Genomic DNA, 6600 nt, shown 5'->3' on the forward strand with positions numbered 1-6600 from the left:
GGAAGAGCAGTAAGTGCTCTTAATCACAGAGCCATCTCTCTAGCTTATTTTTGGTTTTTGCCTGTAGGAGTTGAGTACTTTAAAATATTGAGGCTTTGATGCTTAGTTTTATAGACTGGGTTGATCTGTGAGTTCACTCACAAAATTATCTTGGGAAGGCCAAGAAGAGTGGGCAGAGATGCTAGGTGACCTTGCATTGGCTCTGGGTAAGAGCTGTAAGATCTGCTCTTGACAGTGAGATCTCTTGGTGAGTGTCCATGTCCAGTGACACAGAGCTGAGACCCAGAGCTACTCAGCAAGTTACCATGCACAGGACACATTCCTTATGGTTCAGTGAGAACGGCTGAATAACCTTTGTCTTTCTTCACTTTCCCCGCCTCTAACAAGCTAGTGTGGTTATTACACACTGTACTGAGGAGCCAGAAACAGCCCTGTTGGTTTTCTTTTGTGTTATAATAGGATTTGGGACACTGCGTTCTAATTATGATCTTGATAATACTATATGTTTCTTACCCTGAGAGAGCCAGGCAGGAGGTGGGAAAGGGTTCCTCCCCAGAACAGGAAGTAGAACAAAGAGCAGAGCATGCTCTCCCCATCCTACACAAGGCAGCAGAAGGCAGCAGAAGGCCATGCTGCTGCTGAGAGGTGTGGCCAGACTGGAAATCTTTACATCACTGTTTTGGATGCCTTCTTGAATCCGATGTTTTTAACCCAAACACTGCGGTTCTCCTCACCTTCCATCCACGTTTGATAAAGTTTGATATTTCTCTCATTTTTTTTTCTTCTAGTTTTTGAAAGTAGAACATTAGTTTTGCAACAGATCAATGAAGTCCTCATAACGAGCCTAGGCTACACAGCTGCCACCCTCTTGGCTGTGGGTACTGTTCCTTCTAGGAATTCACATCTGGATCTATAACAGTTTCTTTTTTGTTGTTGTTGGTTTGTTTTTTGTTTGTTTGTTTGTTTGTTTGTTTGTTGGGTTTTGTTTTGTTTTTTTCGAGTCAGGGTTTCTCTGTGTAGCCCTGGCTGTCCTGGAACTCACTCTGTAGACCAGGCTGGCCTCGAGAACTCAGAAATCCGCCTGCCTCTGCCTCCCAAGTGCTGGGATTAAAGGCGTGCGCCACCACTGCCCGGCCTGTAACAGTTTCTAAGTGCCTCTTTAGCTCAGCCCTGAGAGCGCATCCTAGTTCTGCTTCCTCTGGTACTCCGCACCGGTCGCATGCTTCCCACAAGTCCACTCCTGAAGATAGTAAGCCTTAAAGCCGCAAGACTTATCAACAGGCTGATCAGCTGAGTGGTAGAAATAAGGACATCTGTGCTTGACCCAAGTTCAGAAAACAGTCGTTAAAACCTGGAGCAGCTGAGTATCTGCCATCTCATTTCTGCAAGCTTACAAGAGAGTGAGGAGCCAGGACATCTGTGCTTGATCCGAGGCACAGGAACAAGACTGGAGGTGCTTGCCACTGCGCTGTCGTGTTGTGGCTATTGCTGGGCGCTCCCTGTAGCTGTAGGCCCCAAGTCTCAATTTATAGATCTGTTTATTCTAAAGGAAAGAAGCAGGAAGTTCATTTTTATCAGTGACCTTGACTGGATGTCTTTGATGATGTTTAATAGGCTAAAGGTTCAGCAGTTTATTTATATCATTATAAAATGATGCCATCTTTCTTGTATTTTTCACATCTCTTTAATGAGTGTGTTTCCTGAAGTCAGTCTCACACACACAGTTTAAAGCAAGTATTCTTCACTATGACTTACTTATTCTTATTGTGGCTTCATCCTGACCGATGATATAAAATGAGCGATTTATTTCCAAATATTTACCTGAACTTGTAATCTATTGTTTCTGGGCTTTTGTTTGTTTTATGTTGTTTGTTTTAATGGTTTTTTTTTTTTTATTTTAATGGTGATATTTTAAAACCTTTTTCTCCATAATATTGTATAGAGCAGAATTTGCATACTATATGTCACATTTTTAATCTTCTAATTTACTTCTTTAAAAAGCAAAATGTTTTGTCAATTTAAGAAGGTTATTTACAAAAAAAAAATTACGGGCTGGGTTGTGGTAGTATGCACCTTTGATCCCAGCAGTAAGGAGGCAGAGGCAGGCAGATTCCTGAGTTCAGGCCAGTGTGGTCAACAGAGTGAGTTCCAGGACAGTCCTGTTACAATAAGAAATCTTGTCTCAAAACACAAAAAAACAAAAAACTAAAACAAAAATTACAGCAGTGTAAACAGCCTAAGAAATTTTAGGAAACAGTGTCACCTAGTGGTCACACACGGCATTGCAGAAACGTTAACTTGGTTTCGTGTCCCACTTCACTTACATAGACCACGCAGACCCTAAAATTAGAGAACCACTTGCCTGTGCTTCCCAAATGTTGTGATTAAAGGAGAGAGACACCATGCCAAGATTTCTACCCTACTTTTGAAACAGCCTCTCAGGTAAATTTTACTCTCAGTTTTTACTCTCAGGTAAAATTTCTGAATTCTATTTTGCCTCTTAGTGGCTGGCATAAATCAAATTATAAAGACCCTTTTGGTCTGGGGAGTTCACTGAACTATCCAGAAATGAAAACAGCCAAGTGGGTGCTGAAGCTCACCTCCAGCTCTATCAGTTCCCAGGGAGACTCCAGTAGCCAGAGCACTATCTCCGCTGCAATTCGGCTACTTAAGGGAGGAAGGCTTTCTTCCCAGAATATCTCCTTTTAACTCTTTTTAAATGTGTTATTATGTGTGGCCATGATGTTGGAGAAGTGCCTTGGTGTACACGTGGAGGCCATGTGGAGTTGGCCTCTGCTTCCACCTTCTCCATGGGTTCCAGGAAGTGAACTCAGATCAATAGGCTTGCCTGGAAAAAAGCTTTAGACATTGAGCCATTTCATCAACCCTGTATAGTTCAATGATGAATGTCAACCAGGCTTAGTGAAGCATGTTTGCAAGCCTAGACCTCTAGAAACAGAATCAAGTTCAAGTCTAGCTTAGAGTATGCAGTATTTTTCTTTAAAAAAAAAAAAAAAGTCCTGTGCTTACTGGTGACCCCTTTCATTAGCACAGTGGTCCATATATCCCTTCTTCCGTGCGCCCATCAACCATAAGAAGTACTGTTATCCACACAAGGTAACTGACGCTCACAAGTATTCCTGGCTAACTTGGCTTATGCACCAAGGACCAAGCCCTTCAAAACTCCTTCCTTAAACCACTTTGCTCCCATGTTCACCACTGACTTGTAACTGTACACTCTCTGCAACTTCACTCTGTGTATAATATACCAAGAAGTAAGAGCCTGTCAGCTGTGTATCCTTAACACACTTAGGATACCATGATATCCCCCTAGGAAACGAGATCATCAACATCTGAAACAAAGTTGATGGGATCAATAGTTTTGGGGGGATTGAAGAAATTCGGTGTGAAAGCAGCTGCTACAACTTTGGCTGTCTTTCCTTCGTTTTTTTTTTTTGTGTGTGTGTGTGTGTGTGTGTGTGTGTGTGTGTGTGTGTGTGTGTGTGGTCACCATCTATTACAGAACTTAGGTTCGTTACACCAGATCAAGGTTCTAATCAATCCCTTTGAAAATTACTTCAGATTCTGTCCATTGTATTTCAGTGGTTTGGTTATCCTAGTGTCTGAACCTCTGAGGCAACCGCCTTTCTAATTTCAATGTATCTAGCATTGTGCCTGTGTGTGTGCCCTTGAGAACTGTTGATTGTAGAAACTCATGAATACTTAATATTATTAATCAAACCTGGAATTTCCCTGAATGCTTGCATTTGGCCACCAGGGGGCAGTCTTGCCAATTTGAAATGACGATTTCGTTTTGGGAGACTCCAATTCTTCACCTGAAGAAGCCCTTTGAGTTGGAAAGCATTTCAAACGTTACTTCTTTTAGAACTTTTCACTTGCAAGTATTTCAGAGGTAACTCCTGCTGGCCGCTTGCCAGAGTTCGTCTACGCAGAAGGCAACGTTTCAGTCTCAGTAGCTACTCCATGCAGGTAGCCACAAGCCTACCAACAAACGAGAGGAAAAGGAGACAGCCCACTCAAGAGCCCAGAAAACTAGCACAGTGAGATTCCGACCCTGCCCAGAAAGGCTCAGAGTGCAACAGCTTGTCTCAGCAGTTGGCTCACAGGCCACGGCATGGGAGGTTGGGGGCGGGGACAATGACACAAATGTACAAATGACAAGCAGTGAGGAACCGCCATTAGAATCACTTATGTCCTTGAACATTCTAACCAGCGTGACACTAGAACTAAGGTCTCCACCACTGCCACTGGGTCATAGCTCACTGGACAGGCTGCTGGCTGGGCTGGCTGGGCTGGCTGGGCTGGCTGGGTTGAAGTTTCAATCTGCATTCTGAATGGGGGCTTGGAAGAGGCACAAAACCCTATAACAGATGCAAAAAGCTGACTGGGCCAACACGCCAACACCAGTCCTGCCTGGATTCCTCTCCTCAGCAAACCAGCTCTTCTGTGGAGCCCCACCACATTCCACATTGGACTTTTGGATTCAGGGTGGATTTTCCTTCTGAGAAGAACACATGCATAGCTCCCTGGCTTTCTCATTCTAATCTTGAAGTATAATCACTTCTGAATCCAGTCTGTACTTTAACTTTGCCAGGATGTGGAAGCATGAGCATCAGCCAACAGGATGACTATGCAGTCCTGTTACGTATCCTTCAGCAGCCCTAACCCTGGCCTTAAACAAAATCCCTTGGCAACCCTTTTAAGTTCCTCTGTGTGTGTGTGTGTGTGTGTGTGTATAGTTGCCAAGCTTAGAAATATAAAATCCATTATTTAAAATTAGTTTTCTTTTTGAGTAAAAAAAATGAAAGCTTTTAAAAATAATTAAATTTGAATAATTTAAATTCTTCAAAAAATGTATTTTGAAGAAGGGAATATATGTATGTGTACACCCGTGGGTGAATGCACACACTTCCACGTGTGCAGAGAGCACATGAGGATGTCTGGTGTCAGACAGGCCGTTTCTAAGCTGGTGACCCCCGAGCCTCAGAGCACCCTGGATTCACTCTCCACAGTGCTCAAGTTACAGGCATATGCAATTATGGCCGACTGTTCATGTAGGTGGTTGGTGTTCAAACTCAGGTCTTCACTGTTGTACAGCAAGCTCTCTTTACCACTAAGTCATCTCCTTGACCCATAATGTTCATTGTCATTGTTGTTACTGGAGTGTCCTGACTGGTTTTCCATGTGTGTATCCTTTACATAGCATAGAATGCATTGCCAAATATGAGAAATTCAAACTGCTGATGCTTACAAATCTTTCGAAAGGTTTATGAATCTTAATTTTAGTTGGTGAGAATAAAATCAGCTATATACATCAGGGGCCTTTACCTGAAGAGCCATCCCGCAGGCCCCTACTAATTTCTGTAAGTCCCTTATCTGTACGAAGAAGAGGGAGATGTTTAAGGTTATTAGATCTAGGAATTCTGTTTATTGAACAAACTGCAGAAGGCAAGACAGGTGCCCCCAGCAGCTGGAGTCAAAGGACAGTGTCACTCAATGTTTGGTCACCAAAGCCTCCTGCATGAGGCAAGGCAATAGCTTTCCTTGGGCTACAGCACACCCTATAGTGTTACATTACAGGATGTGTGCACACTGAAAGCTGAGGCCACATTGCAGGAAGGACAGACCTACATTGAAGACTTATTGCTTTTTAAGGTAGAGTCTCAAGGGATACAAATGGCTACCACCTCTACTGGAGCGCTCCATGCCTCGTGAATGGCACAAGGGCTAGTGTGGACCAGATGAATTCCATGGAAGGTGCTATTTTGGCTGAGAATGAGCTGTAGGGTTACAGTATCTCAACCCGGATACAGCTGTTTGTGACAAAGTCCCTGTCACCAAATAAACACTGGCCAGCATTCTACTTCACCAGACATCTGTTTCCTGTTTTTATTCTTCCCTTTATCACTCTATTCCAATTTCCTTCCACCTGTATGCCACCAAAGACAACCAAAATGAAGAAAGCCCATGTTTGGCTGTCAGTTCTTCTACGTGAGGTAGTCACTCTGCTTGAAGGGATGGGGGAGGAGACTCCAAGAACCCTCAAAGTACATTCTGAGATGGAAGGCTGCAATGTGTTCTCCCTTTAGATGACTAATTTCCTCTCACTTCCCATGAAGACGTTTCCTGGGAAGGCAGGGTCTCTGAGACCTGCAATTGTACACTGCAGCACCAAAGGAAAGCCTCCTGCACAACTAGGCGGCAAGGCAATAGCTTTCCTCAGGCTACAGCACACCCCATACAGTTACATTACAGGATGTGTGCACACCCGATACTGTTACAATACAGGACGTGTCCATTTAAGGAAATTGATTTCTATGCAGATAGGCTATGGTCAAAGTTCTCCTCAGATCAAAGAAGCCTCTGGGTCATTCAGGTGCCCCCAGAAGCTGGAGCCAAAGGACAGTGTCACTCAGTATGTATAGCACAGGTCCAACCTCTGAACTGCAAAGATGAAGCGGCTCTGCAGTCTCTTCTCCTGCTGCTTCAGACTGACACTGTACTTCAGACTGACACTGTACTTCAGACTGACACTGTACTTCAGACTGACACTGTACTTCAGACTGACACTGTACTTCA

This window comes from Mus caroli, chromosome 1 (assembly GCF_900094665.2).
Source record: "Mus caroli chromosome 1, CAROLI_EIJ_v1.1, whole genome shotgun sequence".
NCBI lineage: Eukaryota > Metazoa > Chordata > Mammalia > Rodentia > Muridae > Mus > Mus caroli.